General features: G+C 39.9%; 1 protein-coding gene across 7 annotated transcripts in view; it reads right to left on the bottom strand.

The window, feature by feature from the left end:
- Positions 1 to 25551, bottom strand: part of CDH11 (cadherin 11) — a 489120-nt gene that overhangs the window by 376822 nt on the left and 86747 nt on the right. The window contains exon 1 of one of the 7 annotated variants that reach the window (XM_039502748.1): positions 17397 to 17520. The exons of the other annotated variants lie outside the window; for them this stretch is intronic. The gene's annotated coding sequence lies outside the window, so the exon portion shown is untranslated. Of the gene's footprint in view, positions 1 to 17396; positions 17521 to 25551 lie in introns of those variants that run through there. 7 annotated transcript variants of the gene reach the window in all.

Here is a 25551-nt window from a genome sequence, read left to right as displayed (position 1 = left end):
ACTGCAGAAAATCAGATGCAATTTGGATCCTAACAGATTAACGTTTCCTTTGCAGCATCTACTAAATCTTTACACATCTTTTGCTGTGTTTCTAGCTCCTATTATTGCAATGCAGATTTTCTTAATCTCATACTGCATGCTACTCCATCAACTATATGAAATATAGCACTAGACTTTTCTCTACCAAAACGAAAAACACTTCCACTGTTGTTCGCTACTGAAAATGTATAGCCAATGGATTTAAACTTGAGTGTCTAGAACTAAGCACAAAAATTCTGATCCTTCAGTTCACTCTGTGCGGGCAAACAGCTGAGCCAGCATGGAGCTCATTGACATCAACTGGGCTTCACATATCCACACTGCAGTGTCTGCCTGCAGTGAATTAACTGCAGTGTTGGAGCTTTAAATTATTGTTTAGTTAAGTAGGGCCCTGGTCTCTAAAGATGTAGAGACATGTTTAACTCTCATTGACTTCAATGACTAGCCTGATTTTCAGACGGCTGAGTACCCACAACTCTCTTTGACTTCAATGGAAGCTGAAGGTACTCAGCACCTCTGAAAGAATCAAACCATTTATTAGAGGTTCCCACATTTGAATACTGGTCTAATAACATGAACACGTTAAAATATTATAAATAATATCTAGGTTATGATTTGTTTTGCCTGTACTGAGATGGAAAACTGGAAAACAATGTGATTTCCAGCAGTAATTTATTTTGGGATCAATCTTGGAGTTCTATTGGTAAGGACTACCTAATCTCACCCTCTAGTAGCTATATAAATGTGCTATATTTATCGTATGTTATGTTTTATTGATCTTTTATTGATTTCATATATTGGATATCATTACTAGATTCACCCAATCCATCAAGTCGCCTTGTATGAAATGTTAGACCTGTTTGTCCTCTTATTATGTGACATTTCATGGGGTTTTGGAAAAAATAATGAGAAAGCTGAGGAAACTGGACAATTTTGAACACATATCTGAAGAGACAAAACAAACAAGTGAGAGATTGGAATGTCAGAAATAACAAAGTTTGCCAAACTGAGGATGAAAATAAGAATATGGATTAGAGTGGCTGTTAAGAAGAACTATGTTTAAGTTTAAAAAGAAAAAGAGAGATGAGCAAAGAAACTCACATAACTGCTACACTCAAATATTTTCACTTATTGGAACTGTTACAAAAAGAAAAGGGGCCCTGACACAAATCACAAGAACAAAACTAAAATTAAATAGCAGCTTTCCTCTGACAAGCAGAACTTAATCCCTTATAAATATAAAAAAACAAAGCTTCCCACATGCAAATCTAAACTCCATCAAGTCTTGCCATCCATAACAGCCCACACAAATAAATCCATTGATCTCCATTTGAATCATTGACATAGCAAAGGCCAGAAAGAGAGTGGAATAATTCTGTAGAGTTTTCTGCTTGTGCACTTCAGCTATTGGGAAGACAACACGATAGGTATATCTACCCTGCACACTCCTCACACCATTGTGGAGCTTATATAAACTGCACGTCCCCATAGCACAAGTATAAATGGCAGTGTAGACAGTGAAAGACTGCTCAAGTGACTAAAGATATGCCTGAACCCTGAGGGTATATACCCTACAAGGCTTTTTGTATGCCCAAACAGTGCCTCCCCTAGACTAACCATGCTGCTGGAGCCTTTACCCACTGCATCCCCCTGCCAGAGCCTTTCACTGCTGCATGTAGCTATGCAACACAGTGTGGACACAGCCTGCTTTTTACTGACGCATATGGCTATGCGCATCCTACACCATGTCACCTGGTGTGTGTGGTGTAGACATAACTTCAGGGATCTTCTATAGGGTAAGTAAAATTGAATGTGCCATCAGTGATGATGAATAATTATGGAGATAACTTGCAATAAGGCATTTGGAGACTAGAAAAGTAGCATCAGGCTGTCTTGTTGCAGTAGGAACAAATAGTTAATGAAGATGTCAACATGAGGGGACTCAAGGAACTCAGTTGCCTGAAGTATACAATTGTGGGGGAAAGAAAACGTTTGCCAACATCTTTAGCTTACAGGGCCTGTATTATTTTCCTGGCGAAAGTCTGAAAGATATATTTTGCTGTTGATGTCCATGAGTGAAATTCAGGCTCCATCCAATGCCCAAAACTCCCATTAGCTTCAAAGAAGCCAGGATTTCACCCTCATATTTCATGTTCCCACCTTCCCCCACACATTCACACATACTTTTATTGCCCCATCCTAGAGTCAAGGAAGAACCAATCACTTCAGTACCATGTAGTTCCTAAAAGTCTGCAGATCAGCAGCCATAGGAGTGAATTTAGCCTGGATAGAGCCATCTGTCTTGGTTTTATTTATAATGGAGGTTTGGGTTTCATCGGGTTTGGAAACCTGCGGTGAGTTTTGAGTGAACTTAGAGTAATGTATAGTTTCAGCACGGGAACTTAGGGTTTTCAGCCCTTCCCTCAGATTTGCTTAATGACCCTCAGACCTTTATTTAGACATGTTCAGAATGCGATACCACTGTGTGCAGTCCTTCTATAAAGTCCAACAATTTAAAAGAAAGGTCACTTTGGAGTTCTGTTGACTCTAAATGAGACCAGTTGTGTGTCTTTCCCCATACCTCACTGTTTAGATTTATCAAGGAATGATACAAAGGATATTTATGCTTTGTTCCTAGAGCTGAGAGGTAAAGCATGCTTCATTCTTTTACTGTATAAAGTAAAACAAGCTGCTGCAGGGGTATAACATAAAATTCAGCACTTGCAGATGAGGTGTGGAGCGCAGACATTCTCTCCTGTAGACATAAAAGAATCTGCTGTTTGTGCTGAAGTTTTCATGTCCCAGTACCCAATATTTCAGAGATGTTTATGTTGGTTTTCAAACTGTTTATAAAACCCCAGCCTTGAAGGCTTACAAATGGAACAGAAAAGCTTGGGAGTGTAATTGCCATTCGGTCTGGTTTCTTCTGAATGCCTATTCTTTTTTACTTAAAACAATATTTTTATCACAAGACCATGATGGGTTTTTATTTTTTGTTATTGTGTTTAATGCCAAATACTTCCAGCATGAAAATAAGACCAGACAGCCAACCAAAATACCCAGCCTGCTCAGGTAACAGCCAGAACTCTCAAAATAACTGTAACAGGGTAATCTGACTTTGGTCTGACACATGCAGAAAAATGCACATCAGATGCTTCATATTACGAGACATGATTGAAAAAAATGAATTCCAAACTTGCAAGATTTAACAAACTTAAGCATGAGAACTTCATCTCTTGTGGAATTTTAAACTGGAGTAGACAATGCATTAGAATAATATACTGGAAAGAACAGTTCTGCACTGACGACTTGGCAGGCACTAGAGAAGCTAACATCTTTGCCACCTCTGATTTCATGGCTGTGATACAACGAAGAAAAATGCTCGGAAAAAGAAGAAGGAAATGGGTTAGATGAAGAGCAATGAAAAATAAAACTGCTTCTTACTAGTTGTGAGGACTTGTTCACTCTCCCTTGCTTAACTATCGCTACACTGTTCAATATAACATGGTACGTGCTATGTTCTAATGTAGTTGCTTGTGTGCAACTTCTGTTGAAGTCAGTGCCTTTCTCCTTGTCATTGGTTCTGAAGATAGGATGCAATAGGAGATGCATGCACATGGCTAATGAGATGATCAGGAACCAAAGGCAGTGTATGTGAAAATATGCATACTTCACACAGGTGATTTGGACTGTATATAGATTTAAGGAAGCTGAAAAATAAAGAGGGGAGGGAGAGAAAAGAAATTATTAAATTGCATCTCTCCTTTCAGAGTGCCATGTGGCCATTTCAGCAGCAGTGTATGATGTCTCAACTCACCTTTTAACTCACAACTGTATAGTACCTGATCCAACAACTGCTGAAACCAATGGTCTTTGAGCCTTTAGTTTTAATAAAGTGAGTTAATACGATACTAAAATAATATCTGGAATTATAAGAGAATAGACGAGGGAGAAGTCCAAATAGTCCAAGAAATTTTAACAAGAAAAAGGAAAATAAGAAAAAAAATTAACAAATACTTATTGCATCAGGGAAAAACTATACTTAATCTTTCCCTACCATTTTCTCTTATTATTGTATTAGGAACTATTTTTCATGGCAGAATAATACATCATATACTTCATAGTAACCACATAAGCCATATGAATCCCTCCACTGATTTTCCCTTTTCCGTTACTTCATACCTAAGCTTCCTGTCCTCTCCTTGCTATTTCTCATGTTAAAAGGCTTGGATCTGTACCAACTGTAGCAGTGGAGAATTGGAACACTACCAAAATTGAAAACTTTGAGAAATGGGTTATTCCAGAGATCCAAAACAGACTAAGGTGGGCAGTATTCAGATATTGGCATAGCCAGATTTATCAGGGATTAACACTAGCCCAATGAGGATTAGCAGAACAATTGTGTGGAATTTGAGAGGGAAGTGAACATCATCCTGGTGGTAAAAAGACAGAATTTTCTTCTCTGGGTTTTTAAGTTTAAACAAATAATAAGCACCTCCTGGATGTGATTGTTGTAGCAGCTGGAATCTTCCAGCAACAGAAGTCTCTGCCAGACTTTCTCCAGAGCTTCCTTCCATTACTTTTTACTGCAGAGCTTTCCTTTTGATTTTAGTGCTTCTACAAACACCAAACTGTCTCTGTTAGGTTCAAATAGGAGTTTCAGCAAGATAATCAGGCCCTCTTTCAAGCCCAGCTAAAATAGAAATAGCCAAACTGTACAACACATTGCATTTTTTGTTTTGTGTTGTAGGAGGCACACTATCAGCTGCTACCAGCAATGAAACTAAACTCTACCTTTGTCCTACTCACTGAGGATTCACAGGCTATTTTCCTAAAGCCAATGCATCGTAATCCAAGAATTGTAGTGTTACAACATGATAACTCAGTAAGCAATGTTTGCCAACAGCACTGCTAGGAGGACACAGAAAGATCATATGACTCAAAGAAGTCACTTCAGAGTCAAGGAAAGCCTTTATTTAAGTTGAATGTCTCTGGGGGCTGTTTGGATACAGTCCAAACTATTGTATCTGACATTTTGCCAGTGCAGTGTTATGTAATAAATACCTCCTCCACAGTCAGACTGGTAGCAGTATCTTACATACTTGAAGGCATGGACACTTTGAAAAGAATTAGGTCAGCTTTACTTTACTAAAACTTCAGTTGAATTAAGTATTACACAATAATAAAATAAGCAGTATATTTCTTTAATTGGACAAGAACTGTGCTTTCATTAAATATTTAAAAATCAGAAGTAACTCAAGTAACTAAGGATAGAATTGGGCTGACTGTCTCTAATTTCCTGCCTCTTTCACTGAAGTTTTCAATTATACAATATATATTGTCTCTATATATTAGACAATATTTTGCTAATAACTGATCAGCAGCACTGTTTCTTTAGTATGATGTAAAATGCCATTAGTCACATCATGTCAGACATCAGAAATGCATTCATATCTAAAAGGCCAGCATCTCTTGCAGACTTAAATAATGTTACTAAACAGATAAAGATAGAAAAATGTACCAACTAATGCCACTTGTCAATAATCTGACATTATAACTGTTTAAGTGGATACTAATGACAGATGTCATTCTTTAAATTACATGTGTATACCAAGGGAATCTTAAGCATAATTTTATTGCTGACAATGGAACAACCATTTGATTGGCAATCTCTTAGTAAATTTAAGCAGGTACAGCAAGACAAAAAATGTATATGAACACGTAAGTGAAGGCATTTAACAAAAGAAGTTCTGAATTTAAAACTCATGTTAGGACTTCATTAGTTAAAATTATAGTTCTGTTTATAATAAATCCTCCTTTTCTTGGGATCATAACTGGGACACAAAAATTCTCCCCAGGATAAAACTTTAACCTATTTGGAATCAGCCCAGCAGTATGGAAAGGAAGGAGAGGGAAAGGTGAGGAGTGATGGTAGATGAAATTTTGGCTGGGATTGAGTCATGTGCAGCCTTAAAATCAAGATAAAAAGACAGAACTTTATGCAGAAAGCCAGTATTATTGGTAGTTTCCTTGATCACTTGGACAACACCACTATCCTGCTTGTCACTCTCACCATAACCTTGGCGTCATCTTCAGCTCAGACTTCTCTTTAGGTCCTCACATCCAGGCTATGACAGTCTTCCAGATTCTTTCTGCATAACAACTCTGAGATATGGCCTTTCCTAACCATTCACACCGCTAAAATTCTTCCCAGGCTCTTATCTCATGTCTCGATTACTAAAACATCATTTTCTCTGACAAATGCAATCTTGCCCCAGTCATATCCATTCAGAATGCTGCTGGAAAGATCGTTTTCCTACCCCATCACTCTGACCATGTCAGCCCTCCTCTTAGCATCCCTCCACTGGCTCCCCCTTCCCTACCTTACCAAACATAAGCTGCTTGTGCTCACCTTCAAGGCCCTTCGTGGCCTAACTCCACCCTTTCTATCATCTCTTATTCAGTTTTGAAAGGTCATCTCCTGTCTCCAACTGGCCCATGATACCAGCCTCCACTGGAATTTTCAAGCAATCACTTTTGTGCTTTCTCCTTTCGCTGCCCCCCACACTTGGGAGCTGCTCCCCATAAACATCTGCACATCTAACTTATTCTCCTCCTTGCAACTCTCATCTGCAGTGAAGCATATAAAATATGACAAAAGTTAGGCTGCTGAGACCACCGCCTATCATGTTTATCAATATTGTCTCATTGTTTGTTCGTACTCTCATCCATCAGGCTGTGTCCACGCTGGTCTTATATTTAGATTCTAAGCTCTTAGAGGTGGGTTTCTGAAGCACCTAGGACAATGGATGCTGGCTCTATGATAACACAAATAATAAGAAGAGGAGGGAAGCAATGCAGGCAGAGTGGTGGGAGAAGAAGATTATTTTACCCACTAGAAGTCAGAAAGAAAGAAGGGGAAAAGGTGAGCATTAGAGAGGTTGGAGAAGGGGTAATTAGTGTCACCCTTGTGTGAGAGAGAAATGTGTTGTGACAGTGGGGATGAAGAAGAGTGGATGACAAACGTTACAGAGGGAGAAGCAACAAGATTTGATGAGAAGATTTGGTCAGGAGCGAAGAAACCATTGAAAGTGAGGGTGACTAAAATAGCTGCATCCGACGAAGTGGGTATTCACCCACGAAAGCTCATGCTCCAAAACGTCTGTTAGTCTATAAGGTGCCACAGGACTCTTTGCTGCTAAAATAGCTCAGAGGTCTAACCCTAATGTTAAATTCTGGTCCTCTGCCAAGCCTTTTAAACTGAAGCCACTTTGTAGTTAACGCAGCATAAAGACCACACAAAAATGAAAAATTATTTTCCCTCTTGTATTGCTATTAATCCAAAGCATCAGGACAGTTCTCTTTCTTTACAATAAAATAATACAGTAATTTCCCTTTGAGCCCACATAGCAAGGTGCCTCTTATGCTGCACAGGCTACCTGCATCACAGCTCACACAATAGGGACAAGGACACAATCTGTATGAGGCTGCTCCCGTGCATGTGAGTAAGGAGTGGAAAGGACTTTGATTTTGACCCCCTCCAATGCCAGCTAGCTGTGGAACTGAGCTAGTGGAAAGGTGAATAGTTTCCCCCTTCCGGTCAAGGGACATAGCAGATTAGTTCCCCCTGGAACAAGTGAGCCTTACAGCTCCTTTCTTGGGGTACTCCAGGGATGGCATAGTACCATGCCACCTCAATCCAGGCCAAACAGGTTCAGAATTAGAGTGGGGTGATTTTTTTTCAGTGAATAATTTATTTACCAAAACTGTTTGTGAATTTGGGTAAAAAATAGTTTTGCCAAAAAAAATTAAATGGTGAAAACCCTTTTTTTTTTAAAGTTACAATGCTTTGCTTTGACATTTTGAGAATGAAAATGTTTCAACTTTGATTCAAAATAACATTTTGTTTTGAAATTTAGCTAGATTTAACTTTAAAAAGTACCAAAAAAATCCCACCAAAAACTAAATGTTTAGTTTTAAGTTGAATGAAGTATTTCATTCTATCAAAACAATATTTGAGGGTGTGGTGGGAGGAGGGGGATGGAATCAGTTTGGCCACTGAACCAAAATCAAAACAGGGGCCTCTAACAGGCTTGGCAATACACTGATTTGAACAGTATTTGTTTAACTAGCTCCTGATATATCTTAGAGTAAATTTCCCTGAAGAAGGTTTGCTTTTTATTGCAAGGGGGAAAAAGAGTGAAATAAGGTCATTGCAGTGCTGCGATTGTACCATCACTTTGCTCTTACAGCATAGATTTGATATTTTAAAGTGCTGCTGCTTTTAAAAAAACCTCCTCATTCGACAAAGGATATGGAGATTACAATTTTAATAGTATATTGAGAATGGATTAATTTTGTACCATTTTCCATCCTCATTAAACCGTTGATTAATCTGTCCCACTTTCTGTCCTTTTTATGATCTTTGCAATAAAAATGAGTCATCACAGACTTTTAATTTGTAATATGTGGCATAAATTATGGCAGTATGCTGGAGATGTTTTACAGTTCAAGCATTCTATATTATCATGATCAGAGTGCTCAAGCTTTCTCATCCTCCAAGCCCAGTCTGTCTATGAGGTTAGGCTGTTCAAGGAACTAATTATCAATGTAAATATCCATTCTGAATTTACAGAATGTCAGATCTGTCTGAGAAGATTTCTAGCATGGTTTTGAAAGGAGGCTGGATTAGGTAAGGTATAAGACATGCCTGAAAAGAAATGAGAAACACCACTCGTTAGAATAATTGATTGCACCCCTGAAGGAAATATTAGAGAGTGAGGAGGTAAGCAATTAGAAGTTTAGCAGAGTCCTCACAGCACTGCTCAGACAATAACTCTTCTGCAGTCCCAGGCTCAATAACTTTAGATATACAGCAGGGTATATATTGAAAAACGATTAGTTCCCTGGTATTAAATCTACACAAAATAATTGATCCTTTGTTATAAAAGCAAAACACAAAAACCTTGAACACAGACATTTTTGGATAATCACCACTTCAAAATAAATCGAGTAAGCCAAGACCCTGAACAATGAGTGTGCATTTCTTTAAATCAACAGCAGAAAAATATGTGCTGCCATGTAATAAATGTTCCCTACACTGAGAAATAAACCCATGTTCGTGTTCCCATTTTGTTTACTTGCAGGATGACAACGAATGAAAATGTAATCAAGTTAATTGCTGTGCCCTGCTATTATTGTATCAGACCTAAGCACCAACAAGCACACTTGTCTCACTTTAGTGTTTCTTGTGTTTTCATGTAAGCACCAATTTTTAGCCCCAACTTAACTTAGCTTTAGTAATATTAATACTCCTATTGAATAATAGATCACTACAAATATTGTAACAATTAAACCAACTAAGCTTTAACATGTTTTAACATCTATTGATGTAGAAGCTTTTATCAATTTATTCATCATCCAAACTGCCTCTAATAGGTTCCTGCCTAGTATCAAAAGGTTGGCTGAATACTAGTCATGCATAAAGTTTTGGGGGTTAATTAAAATGATCATTAGCAGCTTTACATGATCTGTAGACAGTGAATTTCCTTCTATCAGACACAGTTGCTTTAGCAGCACTAAATGTGTGTTCAGAATGTTAAAGTGTCTGGATAAGATGTACAATTAATGCAGCAGATTTGCTCTGCAACACTTTTGGAGCACTCTTAGCTACACCATGGTTAATCACCTGGTTTGGTTCACGTTAACAGACAAACTATAGCTAGAGAATTTTTGTTCGGGCATTTTGTGAGCAATCTTACAGCTCACTTAATTGCTTCATTATACACACTACAAATTTGCCTGCTAATCAGAGAAAGCTGTGTTCTTTTTTTCTTGGTAATATGCAGTGTTGCATTAAAAGGTTGTTACTGTATAGCAAGACGCTATATACTGAAGGCCCTACTGCCAAATGAATACTCAGAAATCTGTATTTCACATCATGTAACAAGTCTTGACAGTTGTCAATTCAGTATGTCAACCCCTTCAAACACTCCAGAGTTTTTAGTGTAAATTTAGAGCTGGTGAAGGACACAGGATTGAAAGTCCTGAAAACACCTGTTCACTACAGCATAGGTACACTGGAGTTGCAAAAAGTACAAGCTTCCCCATTCTGTCCCCACAGTGTGCCCCACCCCATTAGAGGGGAAGAAGATACTTTATGGCCTATGGCCATTCAATCTATGCCCTCTCTGCTCTCAATTAGCGGCAAATGTGGCAATGGTTTTCCAGCATAGCTAGATGGACTGAGAACACTAACTACTTTCCTGAACAGACAACAGATGGTAACTTAAAATTGTATTCCATTTAAAAGAATTATGGGGCTAAAATAATTAGCTTTACTATGCAATTGTCTGATTATTTCAGCACGGAAAGCTATACACCTGTGCCAAAATTAAACAAAGTTTCAGACTTGTAAATACGGATGGAACAGATGTTTATTTAATATAAAAACCACTTTCCCCAGCAGTTCTTCCCTGTTATGGGGGGGGGAGACTATATTGAAAGTTAAGGTCCTGACCCTGCATACTCATAAGCAGGTATGCAACTTTAGTCACATGACTTGTACTTATGACTTCAGTGCGATTATACATACTTAAAACTAAAAGGCAGATCAAGAATCATCAGGAGGGTAATGTTAGTTTGAAGACCTCAGATGAGGTTTCACATGGGGAGAGTGAAGTCTCTTAGGATCTAGAAAGAATCTCAGAGGCAGGAACTATAGACATGTGGTCCCTTTCTGTTTTGCATATGCAGACATACCATGTAATTACCAATTCCCCTCTGTACACATCGGAGTGCACATTACATAAATGATCAGTCTATAGCCATGCCAACTTTCTTATGTTCTGATTCGTGCCAACCAAGCGCAGGGTATTCAGGAATGATATGGAACAAAGCAGGGGGAAGGCTGGGAGGTGGAATTAATCCACTTGACATTTCATTTTAGAGCATAAGTGAAAAGTGATTAAGGTCTTGTTGGAACTGTGTGGTCTATGAGAGTTTTTAATAAAGTTGTAATAAAAAAGTTTATCTTCAATAGACCGCTAAAATGAAAATAGCAGGTTCCTGCAGAATGGTGCCATAAATGTGACCGGGTTTTGTCTAAAATTCCAAGGTTTATTGAAATAAAATAATAAAAGTAATGACCTTTTGGAAAGCTATAATAAGATAACATTCAGTTGTTAAATACACACGCTACATTTACATAAACTCCAGCATTTTTCTCTCGCTGAGAGTTAAGTCTGAGGATTGGAATTCAGTTCAGTGTCCTTGGTAAAGTGGTAAACAGAGAGATAAGAGCTTTAAGAAATTGAATACTTGTTTCACACTGCATAATTCTCAGAAACTATTAAAATTGTATTTTAAACCCACAGAGCTGTACCCCAAGAAATCTTCTTACAAATGGATTCTATTCTTATCCACATGATGAAACATTTAAAAATTAAAAACAGATTAGATCTGCTTGGAAACTAACTTTAAAATACTTAGAAATGATGCTGGAAGGTTGAGTTGCAGCTTGAACCAGATGGATTCTTCAGTTTGCCAGCATAACCTTTCAACATACAGGAACAGGTTGGCTTTGTTAAGGATGGCTCAGTCATTGTTTTCAGGCCTGCTGGAACCCTTGACCTTGCTATACATTGAGATAGTTGAAGGCAGATTTTTTTCTATGTTCCATGGGGCCTCATTCTACCTACCCAACCCAAAATGGTCTTGTCAACTATCCTTTCTATATTTGCATTCTAGATACAGGCACACATGGAAGAGATTAGCAAGAGAAGTGGAAGATTACCATCTCTTTGTGGAGACTGGATGCTTTAAAAGGAAGATGTGTGTTAGTCAAACACAATACAGGGGTATCTCGATATTCTCTAGCTCGTGTTATAATCTAATCTAATATTTGTGATCTATTGCTCCTTCTGGCCTTAAAATCTATTAATTTATGAATGCCACAGTGATGGATATTTCAAAAATGTATAGATTACATAGGCATGGATCTGTCCTTTCCATGTTCAGTATCTGAGGGCCTGTTTTGCTAGTTGCTGTGAAAATGCAAAGTAAAATACAATCCTTCCTAGAAGAATATACAATGTACTTAAAGACCAGATGAAAAAAATGGATATAACAATACAAAGTAAAGGGGGGAAAGGAGGATGAGTGTAGTAGTGATAAAAATCATAGTTAGTGAACCACTTAATGAAATTACTATAAGGTGATGCAAAACTGTTTGAAAGATTGCACTTAAAAAGTAGTTATCAATGGTGCTCTGTCAAACTGGGAGGGTGTATCTAGTGGGGTCCTGCAGTGATCTGTCCTGGTCTCATGTTACTATTGAATATTTTCATTAATGGCCTGGATGATGGAGTGGAGAATATACTTATAAAATGTATGGATGACACCAAGCTGGAAGAGATTAAGAGTACTTTGGAGGACAGGATTAGAATTTAAACGGATCTTGACAAATTGAAGAATTGGTCTGAAAACAAAAAGATGAAATTTAGTATAGACAGGGGCAGAGTAATACAATTAGGAAGGAAAAAATCAAATGCACAACTACAAAATGGAGAATAACTAGCTAAGCAGTAGCACTGCTGAAAAGAACCTAGGGATTTACTTTTACAGTGGACGACAAATTGAATATGAGTCAACAAAGTGCAAAAAAGGCTAATTTTCTAGGGTGTATTAACAAGGGTGCAATATGTCAAACATGAGAGATATTTTTCCTGCTCTACTCAGCCCTTGTGAGGCCTCAGGTAGAGCCACTGTGTCCAGCTCTGGGCACCGGACTTTTCAAAAGATGTAGACAAACTGGATTGAGGCTGGACCTGATTTATGAGGAAAGATTAAACAAAACTGAGCACATTTAGCCTTGAGAAAAGACGACACTGGGGACCTTATAAAAGTCTCCAATACGTTAAGGGCTGTTATAAAAAGAGATCTCTGAGCAGTTGTTCTCCATGTCCACTGAAGTTTGGACAAGAAGAAATCTGCTTAAACTGCAGCAAGAGACTCATAGGTTAGAGATTAAGAAAAACTTTCTAGCTATAAGGATTGTTAAACACTGGACTAAGCTTCCAACGGAGATGGTGGAATCCCCATCCTTGGCGATTTTTAAGAACACGTTAGACAAACATCTATGAAGGATGGTCTAAGTTTACTTAGTCCTGCCTCAGTGCAGGGGGTTGGACTAGATGACCTCTCTATCAATTCCATCCCTACATTTCTGTGATCTGTCTGCCTATCTCCAGCCTCTCTGTAACTGTAATAAATCAATCATATGAGTTTGCCCAGCAGATTCTAATAGATCATGACTGATCAGTGCTGCACAGGAAGGCAAAATGTCACTGACATCCCATGCCAATGTGTCTGTTTTGAGAGTTAAGCCTCAGCTTAAACAGACAAATCCTAGCAGCTTAACTGACATATGTATATCTAAAACACACAACACAGAAAGCATTTCCTCCTTCTCTTCTCATTTATCCATGACTGTTATAATCACCATAGGCACAGATTCAATAAATTTAATTCACTTTACCAACAGGTATTGAATTATGTTCGTACTCTCAATTTCCATTCTGCTGTGTTCTCTTACATTGGATATTCTGTAAGAGCTACCAGGCCAACCACCTTCCCCCAAATGCCCTAAATCAGCAACTCCAATATTTATTAAGTGTCCAAAAGGCATTTAGATTTTTCCAAGGTAGTCCAGGAGCTTTTCAATTTTTTCCCCCTGCAACAAGGTGATTTCTATCATTTTTGTCAGATTAGGTAAGTAGAAAATATGAGGTGTCCATTACTGATGCCAAGTAAAAGTGTTGCATGCCTTTTTTGTCTGGTTGATATGTCTAAGAATATAAATATGCTACTTCAAAATATTATGAAAATAAATCATTCTACTTTTACCCATGTGGCCATGATGTGTATATTTGATATTTACAGATAAGTATCTCATCGATTTTATAGACATTACATGTGTCTGGAATGTAACAGGAATGTAACATCATAGTAGTTGATATATGATCTCAAATATATATTTTAATATTACTTAATATTATTCTGATAAAGAATGTTTTCTATTTTAAAAGTCCACATTTATCCAGAGTTCCCACTCTTAGCTTTGGAGCTCTTGTCTGAGTCGTAAGAAAAAAAATTAGAGTTGTATTAGTTTGAATCAGGTTAGCTCCATAGAAGTCAATGGAGCTATCCCAGTTCACAAAAGCGGATAATCTGGCACTGGGTTCCCAGAAGACTCAGGATGAAACTCTTAGAAGTGTGTGTGTCTTTGAATGTGTTTGGAAAGCATCTAGTACATAGGGTTCATTAGCAAAATACAAATAATAAAAAAAAATGATCCTTACCATCTATCCTGGTTTGACCAAAATCATACAAACTTGGCACAGGTCTCCACTTACATTTCTGCCTTATAGCATTAGCTTATAAACTAAGCTGCAAAATGAGCCCCCAGATGGAGTGTCTCCCTAGATTGACTCTGAACCTTGGCTGGTCACTAGTCTCCATAAAAATATAGCAGGCCATACTCTGCCTCAGTAGACTCATCAGTGGGGTAGGGCGTGGGCTGTGAAGTTCTCTAAAGTTCCGTACAGCTTGTCACAGCCCTCTGCAGCTTAGCTCCTTGTTACCTAATGAGTCTTGTTTCCAGTTACTTCCACTTCAGTTAGTCCACGCCACTTGCCAGAGAGGCCTATATAACATAAGAACGGCCACACTGGGTCAGACCAAAGGTCCATCTAGCCCAGTATCCTGTCTTCCAGCAGTGGCTAATGCCAGGTGCCCCAGAGGGAATGAACAGAACAGGAAATAATCAAGTGATCCATCCCCTGTCGTCCATTTCCTTGGTGTTCTCCCATCTCCTCCTTCCATGCTTTCCCTATGCCTCTAATTTTCCTCCTTAGTCTATTTACCATGCCTCCATGATCTCCTCAAACCAACTCGGATAAGGAGGTTGAAGAATTATACATGACCAATTATATAAAAAAATCAGTAAAATATTGTATTGCATTTTTTTAATAAAATAATAAATAACAAAAATAAATACTAGTGCAGGTTGTTGATGGAAAGTGAGAAATGACTGATGCTGTCAGAGGTAATAGAAAGCGAACTAAAATATTTCCTTTCCCAGATAAAAATGGTGCAATTTGGGGTTGACCACCTGTGCAGATCTGTGAGGTTACCCAGTGCTTCAGTTTTTCCCCAGCCTCTTGCGAGACCTGGGTCATTCATGCCCACAGGGCATGATGCAATTTTGGCTTTGCTCCAGTACAAAAGCATGCCCTGCTGTGTTGCTGCTACTCACTCCACATAAATCACCCAATGCCTTTGCTTGATAGAAAAATAGAAGAACTTGTCTTCCACAATCATTTTTATCAGTACTACCTGTACCTTTGGGCAACTGAATGAATATGACTGTACTCAGATGCCCTCTTTATTGTTTGTTGTAGTTTGCCTTGAGAACATGAGCTTGCTGCACTTTTTGTTTTCTTACTCCTTAGTGTATAAAAAGGATGAACTTTCTATATCTGACACGTGTGCTGTGGCAGAATGAAAAATCTACAGTGGCAGGCCAAATACCTTTTGCCAAAGATAAATAAAATTATTGGTTATGCTCCTGCCACTTTGTGAGTTGCTGGAAGACACACATCACTCATACTCTCTTCACACCCTTCAGTTAAATCCCTGTTGGTTTCTCTACCTTCTCTACCCCCTCCCACCTCTGAAATATCTGCAGCTATAGAAAGTGAAAGGTTCACTTTCTGGGTCCTTCCTACTGCTTTGATGGCTTTGGCAGTGAACAGTCAGTACTGCAAGTCTTATGTAAGTTGTAGGAGCTGTCTGGCACATAAAGATAGATATTCATCTTCTCCCTGCTTCTCATTGGTACACAGGTTACATTACTATTTTAAGTCTATTTTTAAATGATGTGAATTTGCAGAAAAACACAGATCTCTCAGCACAGGTAGCATTGTAAATAGGCAGCGTTTACTATTAGAAAGCTGATTTTACCTCTAGGAACAATAGTAGTGATTTTTTAGGACCAATTTGTGTGCCCTTCACTTATACTGGTGAGTACTTATTCAGCTGACTATACTATTCATTTTAATGGGAACATGAGGGTAACTGCTCCCCAGTACAAGCCAGGGGTTCACAGTCCGGCCCTTCCCATTTATATTATGCTTTCCCTGTTTAAAGCACTTTACAAAGAACTGTTACTAGTCATATTATGGTAGTGCCAAATAGAGATTGCGGCTCTATCACGTTTGTCACTGAACAAATACATAACAAAAGGTAGTTCCTGCCCTAAAGAGTTCATAATCTAAATAAATAAAATAGACAAAGGATGGGAAATGGGTAATGTTATTTGTTAAAGCTCAGCTAGTAATACTACTCAAGAGATCACTAGTAGCGCTGGGAATAGAATCCGGGTCTCCTGACTCCAACTGCAGTGCACTAACCACTGGACCACACTACCTCACAGAGAGGTTTTTAAGACACATTAGTTTCATTTCTGGACTGTCACTAGGGAGATGTAAAATATTCTTAAGAAAATGTGAAACTACTTCAAATTCCAGGATTTTCAATATGAGCTAAAGAATGAATACATTTTGATGGAAAATTTCACAAAACCAGGCATGATTTCTAAGCAAAATGGGTCTATTATCTACTTGATACAACAATATATAAATATAGCATTCTCTTGTGCAACATAATCAGATCTACCAAACACTTATCTGCCTTAAATATTTTAAGGTGCCTGTCTTTATAGTATAGGGTGACCAGACAGCAAGTGTGAAAAATCAGGACAGGGGGTGGGGGATAATAGGAACCTATATAAGAGAAAGACCCAAAAATCGGGACTGTCCCTATAAAATTGGGACATCTGGTCACCCTATTGTGGTAGCCTAGCATCATAATTTGTAATCATACGCATCTTTGCCATTACTCTTAAATGCTTGTGGAAAGATCCTGACTCTATTGAAGTCAATTGCTAAACTCCCATGGATATACAAGGATTATAATAAACTGTGAATATTTGTTGCTTTACGCAGATCATTCTTACTTATATGTGAGCAAGCTATTTACAATGGACTGCATTACAACTCATTCAAGATTTTTGTCCGTCCCCCTGTCCCCCCCCCTTTTTTTTGGGCCAAGTTACACATTTTTTAGCCCATATTCCAGTGAAATATTTTTAGTCAAAATGACTTTCATATAAAAAAACATGGAACTCCTTGTGTTTTTAAAAACAGATAGACACATTTAATCAACATTTCCCATGAAACCAAGTGGTAAGTGAGAAGAGAAATATCACAATGATACAAAACACCACCCAATTTCACCTGGCATTCCTTGTAATAGAAATTCTAATTTCTGTACAGTGTTGTTCTCTGCTCACAGCTCTTAATCCAATTCTGCTCAGACAATAGTCAGCGGCAAAATTGCCATTGTCTTCAGTGGGAGTAGAATCTGCAGCTCTGTGTTTACTGACTGATGTGTATTTTCCACAGCCAAGTAGATATCAACAAGTTCTTATTTTTCAGGGAAGTACATTCCATCTGTGTCTCACTATACAGTATTGTAGAGACAAATGCAGTTTGTCTGCAGCTAATTTATGTTTTCACGTCCATAATATTCTCAGTTCCTGCCGGGTTGAGGACAGTGGGGAGAAAGCTTAAATCATAATCACGTAAGTAAATTATCCAGTGACACTGAAGAGCAGTTACAAACTGCCTTATCATTTCAAATAAACTTAGAGCTCAGCTGGTATGTGCCTGCATTAGTCAAGCGGTACCAATCAGTAAATTATTACAGAAGCAAACACCATAAATCTTCATTGACTAACAATGATGAGGAATTTCCTGCAACTTCTTTTAATTGATCCTTACCCTGGACTCTTTATAACCTCTTGACATGAAGCATAGTGCTGCAGATGTCTAAGATAAACATTGCTTGGGTTGCTTATTTCCCATTCCTGGGAAATCAATCATCCTGTTAGTATCTCTGTTAATGTTTATGTACAGGTAGAACACAAACTACGCACAAACAATTAATAATAATTCTTTCCACAAGATGTCTAATATCTTCATACTATAAATCAATCTGGTTGAAAAGCTTTGAGATAGAGATTGCAAACTACCTAATACCAAATAAAAGCAGTAAAACATTAATCTGGGTTCAGAAGTTTTCCACTTGAAAAGCACCAAGTAATCTGTAGAACAACCAGCCATATATGCTACTGTTTAACATTGGTTGACATCATATTCCAGTAACATGGTGGGCTAGATTCATAAAGGAAGTTAGGTGTGGCAATGCTGAGTGTCACCACGCCTAACTTTTAGGCACCTAGAAAATACCGGGATTCACAAAGCCTGGTTTCAGCACCTGGGCTCCCTATACAATGAATGAGGAGAGAGAAGAGCCTCAGAATGGGATTCAGAAAAGCCAGTAGGCTAAGCAGCTGCTTTCCTAAGGTAACCCCTCCACCCTCACTTTCTCAGATAGGTGCCTAAATCCCATCTCTGGGAGGGGGTGCCCTCGTCTCATGATGCTCAGCTGCAAATCCTCTCTTGGAGTTAGGTGCCTATGCCATTTTGGCAAGAGGAAGGTCCTCCCGCATAATTCTTACCCTAATAGGTAGAATGCTTTACAGGGATATGGGAGATCCCAGGTTTAAGTCCAGCCTCCAACTGAGGGGAGGAAGAGGATTTGAACAAAGATCTACTTCTTCCCAGGTGAGTGCTCTAACCACTAGGCTAGGCAATATTCTAATACGGGGCTCTCTCTGTCTGTCCTGTTAAAGCTATTCCTAATGTGGATACATAATTTTTAAAAGTCATTAGCACAGGAAGCCTGGGTCTCCCCTGTGAGTGCTCTAATGCCAAGCTACAGAGGCAGTCGCATACTTGTGCACTCTCTCTCTGCACCGCCCCCCCGGAATTATTTCATTATTTACCCACAGTATAACACCAGGAGAGACTGAGAGAGCCCTACGCCAGAATAGCCTATAGTTCAGTGGCTGGAGCAGTTACCTCAGAGGGAGTAGATCACTGTCAAATCTTTTCTTTTCTTCAGGTGGAGCAGGGCCTGGAACAAAGAATCTCCCATATCCCAGGTGAGTACCCTAACCACTAGGTTAAAAGTTGTGAGGGAGGAAATTCTCCCCACCCTCAGTCACTTTGTGCAAGCAGACAGGGGCCCGATCCAGTAAGCAAGGTCTGAGCATGCCTACCAGATCAAGCCTACAGGCAAGTTAGATGGAAGAAGGCCTATCTTTCCCTAGTTCCTGTATGACTCTGAGGCTTAGATGTGTGGCATGGGGCTGCAGCACATACAGAGGCAGAAACATAGGTGCCTAGGGAACTTTGACTGCAAGAATATAGGCACTGAGCGAGCTTGGGCATTTACAGGGTTAAGTGGCAGCTGAACAGGGGTTTTGTGAATCCCATCCGGACCTGATTCTGGAATTTAGATGCCTAAGGTGGCAGCTGCCAAAGTCCTCTTGTGAAACCAGCCCCTGGTGCATTCTCCTGTAGGAGTTTATTCAGCTCTCTTAGGCCTGGTCTACATTACATTACATTACATTAATTTAAACCGAATTTAGCAGCGTTATATAGATTTAACCCTGCACCCGTCCACACAATGAGGCCCTTTATATCGATATAAAGGGCTCTTTAAACCGGTTTCTGTACTCCTCCCCGACGAGAGGAGTAGCGCTGAAATCGGTATTGCCATGTCGGATTAGGGTTAGTGTGGCTGCAAATCAACGGTATTGGCTTCTGGGAGCTATCCCACAATGCACCATTGTGACCGCTCTGGAAAGCCATCTGAACTCGGATGCACTGGCCAGGTAGACAGGAAAAGCCCCACGAACTTTTGAATTTCATTTCCTGTTTGCCCAGCGTGGAGCTCTGATCAGCATGGGTGGCGATGCAGTCCCAAATCCAAAAAGAGCTCCAGCATGAACCGTACGGGAGATACTGGATCTGATCGCTGTACGGGGAGACAAATCTGTTGTATCAGAGCTCTGTTACAGAAAATGAAATGACAAAGCATTTGAAAAAATCTCCAGGCTATGATAGATAGAGGCCACAGCAGGGACTCAGCACAGTGCTGCTTGAGAAGCGTAATGGAAAGCCAAAGAATCAAATGGACGCTCATGGAGGGAGGGAGGGGGGACTGAGGACTCCAGCTATCCCACAGTCCCCGCAGTCTCCGAAAAGCATTTGCATTCTTGGCTGGGCTCCAAGTGCCTGAAGGGTCAAAAACATTTTCCCAGGTGTTTCAGGGTGTATGTCGTCAATTTACACCCTTCCCCCCCCGAAAGAAAAGGGAAAAAAAATCGTTTCTCGCCTTTTTTCAATGTCGCCCTATGTCTACTGCATGCTGCTGGTAGACGGGGTGCTGGAGCGCTAAACAGCAGCATCCTCTCCTCTCCCCTCCCTAGTGGCAGACGGTACAGTGCAGAAGGACTGGTATCCATCCTCGTCATCAGCCCGTGAGTGCTCCTGGCTGGCCTCGGTGAGGTCGGCCGGGGGCACCTGGGTAAAAATAGGAATGACTCCTGGTCATTCCCAGCAGATGGTACAGAATGGCTGGTAACCGTCCTCATCATAGCAACTGTGGGCTGAGCTCTATCAGGCCCCCCCCCCCCCCGTCATGTCTAAAGAAAAGATTCTGTACTGCCTGGACTATCATAGCAGCGGAAGGCTGGTCTCCTCTCCCCCCGTACCCTTTAATGTCCTGCCTGGACTATCATAGCAGCTGGAGGCTTCCTCCCCCTCATTTTATCTCACTAACAAGTCACTGTTTCTTATTCCTGCATTCTTTATTACTTCATCACACAAATGGGGGGACACTGCCACGGTAGCCCAGGAGGGTTGGGAGAGGAGGGAAACAACGGGTGGGGTTATTGCAGGGGCACCTCCTAGAATGACATGCAGCTCATCATTTCTGCAGGATCTCTGGGGCTCTGACCCGGAGCGGCTGTGTTCTCTGGTTCTCTAGTACACTTGCCCCATATTCTAGGCTGGACTGACTATTTTTAGACAAAACATAGGAAGGGAATGACCCAGGGAGTCATTCCCATTTTTGCCTATGCGCCCCCGGCCGACCTCAGCGAGGCCAGCCAGGAGCACCCATGATAGCAGCAGACGATACAGAACGACTGATAACTGTCATCTCATCGCCAATTTACAATGGCAGACAGTGCAATATGACTGGTAACCGTCTCTGCTATCTTGCAAAGGCAAATGAATGCTGCTGTGTAGCAGTGCAGTACCGCGTCTGTCAGCAGCATCCAGTACACATATGGTGACAGTGACAAAAGGCAAAACGGGCTCCATGACTGCCATGCTATGGCGTCTGCCAGGGCAATCCAGGGAAAAAAGGCGCAAAATGCTTGTCTGCTGTTGCTTTCCCGGAGGAAGGATTGAGTGACGATATTTACCCAGAATCACCCGTTACACTGTTTTTGCATTGGGATCTCAACCCAGGATTCCAATGGGCAGGGGAGACTGCGGGAACTATGGGATAGCTATGGGATAGCTACCCACAGTGCAACGCTCTGAAAATCGACACTAGCCTCGGTACATGGACGCACACCGCCGAATTAATGTGCTTAGTGTGGCCGCGTGCACTCAACTTTATACAATCTGTTTTACAAAACCGGTTTATGTAAAATCGGAATAATCCCGTAGTGTAGACACACCCCTAGAATGACAGCTTGGAGAGTGTGAAACTAGAGAGCAGAATACAAAGAGAAAGGGATCTACCTCATAGTGTTACATTAGAAGATGTAATATAGTTAAAGAATGTTGTGCCTGCCCTCTGCTCACACTCCCCAGTTGTTAATATAGTATGTTAAGAGTACCCATCACTCACAGAGTTTGGTTTGTTTACCAAATGTGCACTTTCAAAGGCCCTTTACTAGGGACAAGTAATTCCCAACTCTCCTAGTATAGCATAATGCATTATGTATAAGGTTATGGAAAAATGTGTATTCATGAGAGCTGTTCGGCTTTTGTCAAAAAGAACTGTGAAAAATTATAATGGAACAATTTTCATTTCTGCCACATTGTTTTTATAGTACATTCATGACTGGGAATTGAGGGGTTTCGAGTTTTGTCTGCTACAGATGTTGCAGTGCAGAGAGGAACTACAGAGCTCCTTATTTGCTGACAACAACATGAGACCTAAAGGAAACACTTCTCCAGAAGTTAAACATGATGAGTGAATCCCTAGTCTCTCACTTTACTGCATCAGAGAAAAAAAAACAGCAGCAGGAGTTTGGGGGTATCTGTAAACAAATAAGCTTTATATCAACAAACTCTTGGTTTCAGGACATCAGCACCATATAAGGATGAAACAAATGGTTCATAATGATGACATAAATTGAGAACGTAGGTAGACCAGCATAAAGCTTAGTTAACCTGTCAGGTGAGTCTTCCAAAGAGAGTGTTTTCTTTTTTCATCCCTCTTTTCATTAATTGTTTTCAATATACAGAGAAAAAATGAAGTTTCCTTGTGCAACAGCAGAGAGCCCTACAAACTATATTCCACAGGTTTCCTTGATCTGATCATGCTTTCTGAGGCTTTAGCTGCCACCCATGATGAACCAGCTACCACCAAGGGAAGCCAGTATTTTTATAGCCAAAGTCATTTCCTTATTTGAAAGAGCAGAGGGGAAAAAAAACCCTTAGATCTAGAACATATTTACATTCCCATTCGCCACTAATGAGACGGGGTTTTTTTGTTAGGGGATTCAAACATATTAAATTTTGGGGAGGGATTAGATGGCTCTGGAGGATGGTAACAGCATAGCAAACCTGTTATCTCTGGTCATTGCTTGAGCTATACGAACACTGCAGGGATTGTGAACTGAACCTTTTAAGGTTTATCTGCAGAGGTCCTAGCAAACCAGTCCATGCATATTTACTTAGAAGCTGAAGTGCTGTAAACTCAAACCTCCAAAGAAAATAATCACACCCCTACATGCCGAACAAATGGCACAACCCTAGTACCATGTGCTTAATTTAATTGTTTTTATTTATTTCCATTTCAGCATATACAAGAACAGCTGTCCCCGACTCTAGTGCCCTTGGCAAATAATTAAAAGGTAAAATCCAACAAAGGCCAAACCAATAACCTTTGTTCACACAAAATAATCCAGTCTATTTAACTGAAATTTCCCCTCTGCAGAATGTTGATAAATAAAAATCCACACTCCCATAACAGCCCTCTAAACTCAGCCTCTCTCAAACACCTGTGCAAATCAAATCACAACTTTCTGTGCAGTGTGCCCTACAGGTAAACAAATCAGAGTCATCTCTGTCCTAGGGGAAGAGGGGAGAGAGAGTTCTGTGTGAGGGCCCCTCAACATTAGATCACTCTGCCATCAGCATTGTTTCCCAAAATACCAAGAGACCAGACTGAACTCTGTTGTAGCGTTATGGGAAAAGGTTGATCTCTTAGATCAGCTGGTTTTAAGCCATTTACAATTTTATATAAAAGAGATCAGAACGAGCACTTTAAACGTCTTTTCAAACTTAAATAGCCAATGCAGATTCTGGAGCACCGGTGTCATGTAATAATGATGAGATAGACCATGTGAAAAAGCAGGTTTCATCAGCCTACATTTTTCAATTTGATTTCAGGTAGAGTGCATTGTGACAGTCAAATCTTAAAATACAAAAGCATGAATGAGGATTGTGAGGCCCACATCAGAGAGAAATGGTCACATGTGCTAGATATAGATGGAGAAAAAGCCATTTGGCAAGTGGTACTGTTATAGACTCCCAACTGCTGCTGCTAGACTAAAGCTCTGTTTACAAATGGTAGACATTCACGCTCAGTCAGAAGGAATTACACCATCTTTGTCAACTAATTTCATAGCCTGCTGGAAGCAACAAGCACCACTTCAGTCTTCTCTAGAGTGAGCCAGCTGGCATTCATCCATGACCCAATCTCCATCAGAAAGACTTAACCACACCCTCAAGGATGGATGAAGTGAGTGAAGAGCTAGAACTCAGTATTGGCAGCATCCTGACAACACTTAAACCCATCTCATCAATAAATCCCCCTACATAGACACACTGAAACTAGAGTGGAGGAGCCTTGCAGAACAGTATGCGTGAGAGCCTATGGGATAGAAAAGCAACTCCCCCAAACTACCTTCTGGGATCTGACAGAAAAAAAATAATAATTAAAGGCAGGAGGGAAAAAGGGGATTTTCAAAAGAATCCTATTGGCTTTTGAATACAATGCTTTTGAAAATCCTACTCCATGCCATTAAAAAACAATCCCATCTAGCCCAAAGGGTATTCAGGAGAGCAACACCATTTCTTGGTAGATGGTATTGAAGGAAGGTTTCTGAAGATGCAGAAGGAAAGATAAGAACACCTGCACCAGGATCAGGAACCTCAAGGACCTTAAAAGTCAAGGAGAGATTGGTAGGGTTTGTTGTTGGAGAAAGCCAAATGTATTCAGAGAAGTTGGCACACTAACTGGGAAAACAGCTAGTGGAAGCCTAAGTGTGAACTTCATCAAATGGTTGGGAGTTTTTCAAAACCAATAGTCCAGGTTCACATCCTCATCTAACTTTGTTCCCAGGATGAATTTAAGAGAATTCAAAGTTTGTTAGAAACATTTGGCATAGTTCTAGTCACTGGTTCATCCTTCTGGTTAGATAAGGGCAAAGTATTTCCAGCGGGTGGCTATTCAATGTTAAATGAGTGTGTGTGTTCAGAGCCAAGTCCTTGTGAGGGTTGTCCATATCACAAAAAGTGGTATCATCACTGGAACTAATTGGCAACCTTGTTGGCCATGTCAGAAGTAAGGACCAGTATGAGTGGGCATGAAGACAGAACAGCTCACTCCTAAAAATGGTCCAAATAGACAAAGGGTTCCAGCATATTGACAGGGTTTTGTGATGGAGTTTCTCTACTACAGCCAATGTTTTACATTTACTTCTGTGAGTAAAATGAGAAATTAATTTCCCATGGATGTCACTCGGACCCCTTCCCTGACCAGTACACTCACATATTTTAAGGGTAACATATCTCCACCAATCTCCCCATGGACCTGCCAATTAAATAGTGCCTCACCTACACAGAAAAGACTTTTCATGTAATCTAAGGTGTGAATTTATACTAGTATAACTATCCTGTGTGAACACACTTACTCTCGTATAAAAGTGACATTTTTGTTTTAACAAGTCATTTGGGAAGGAACTTAAGCAATACAAAAGAAAAGCATTTTTATACTGAAATAAGTGTCCAGATGAAGGTCAGGTAGCGTTATACTGGTATAGTTACACCTGTATAGCGGGGGGGGGGAAACAACTTTCCAATGTCAACAAGGCCTAAAACAATTGCACAATCATGGTTACTGAAAATCCTGCAAATGCTTCACTGCAAGCTCAAGATAATAAAACATTAGGATAGTATCAAAATGCATGGATCTCATCAGGTGAAACAGCCACAAGAAAACAAAGCTGAG

This window comes from Mauremys reevesii, linkage group 16 (genome assembly GCF_016161935.1).
Source record: "Mauremys reevesii isolate NIE-2019 linkage group 16, ASM1616193v1, whole genome shotgun sequence".
NCBI lineage: Eukaryota > Metazoa > Chordata > Testudines > Geoemydidae > Mauremys > Mauremys reevesii.
This window is presented reverse-complemented; position numbering and strand designations above follow the sequence as displayed.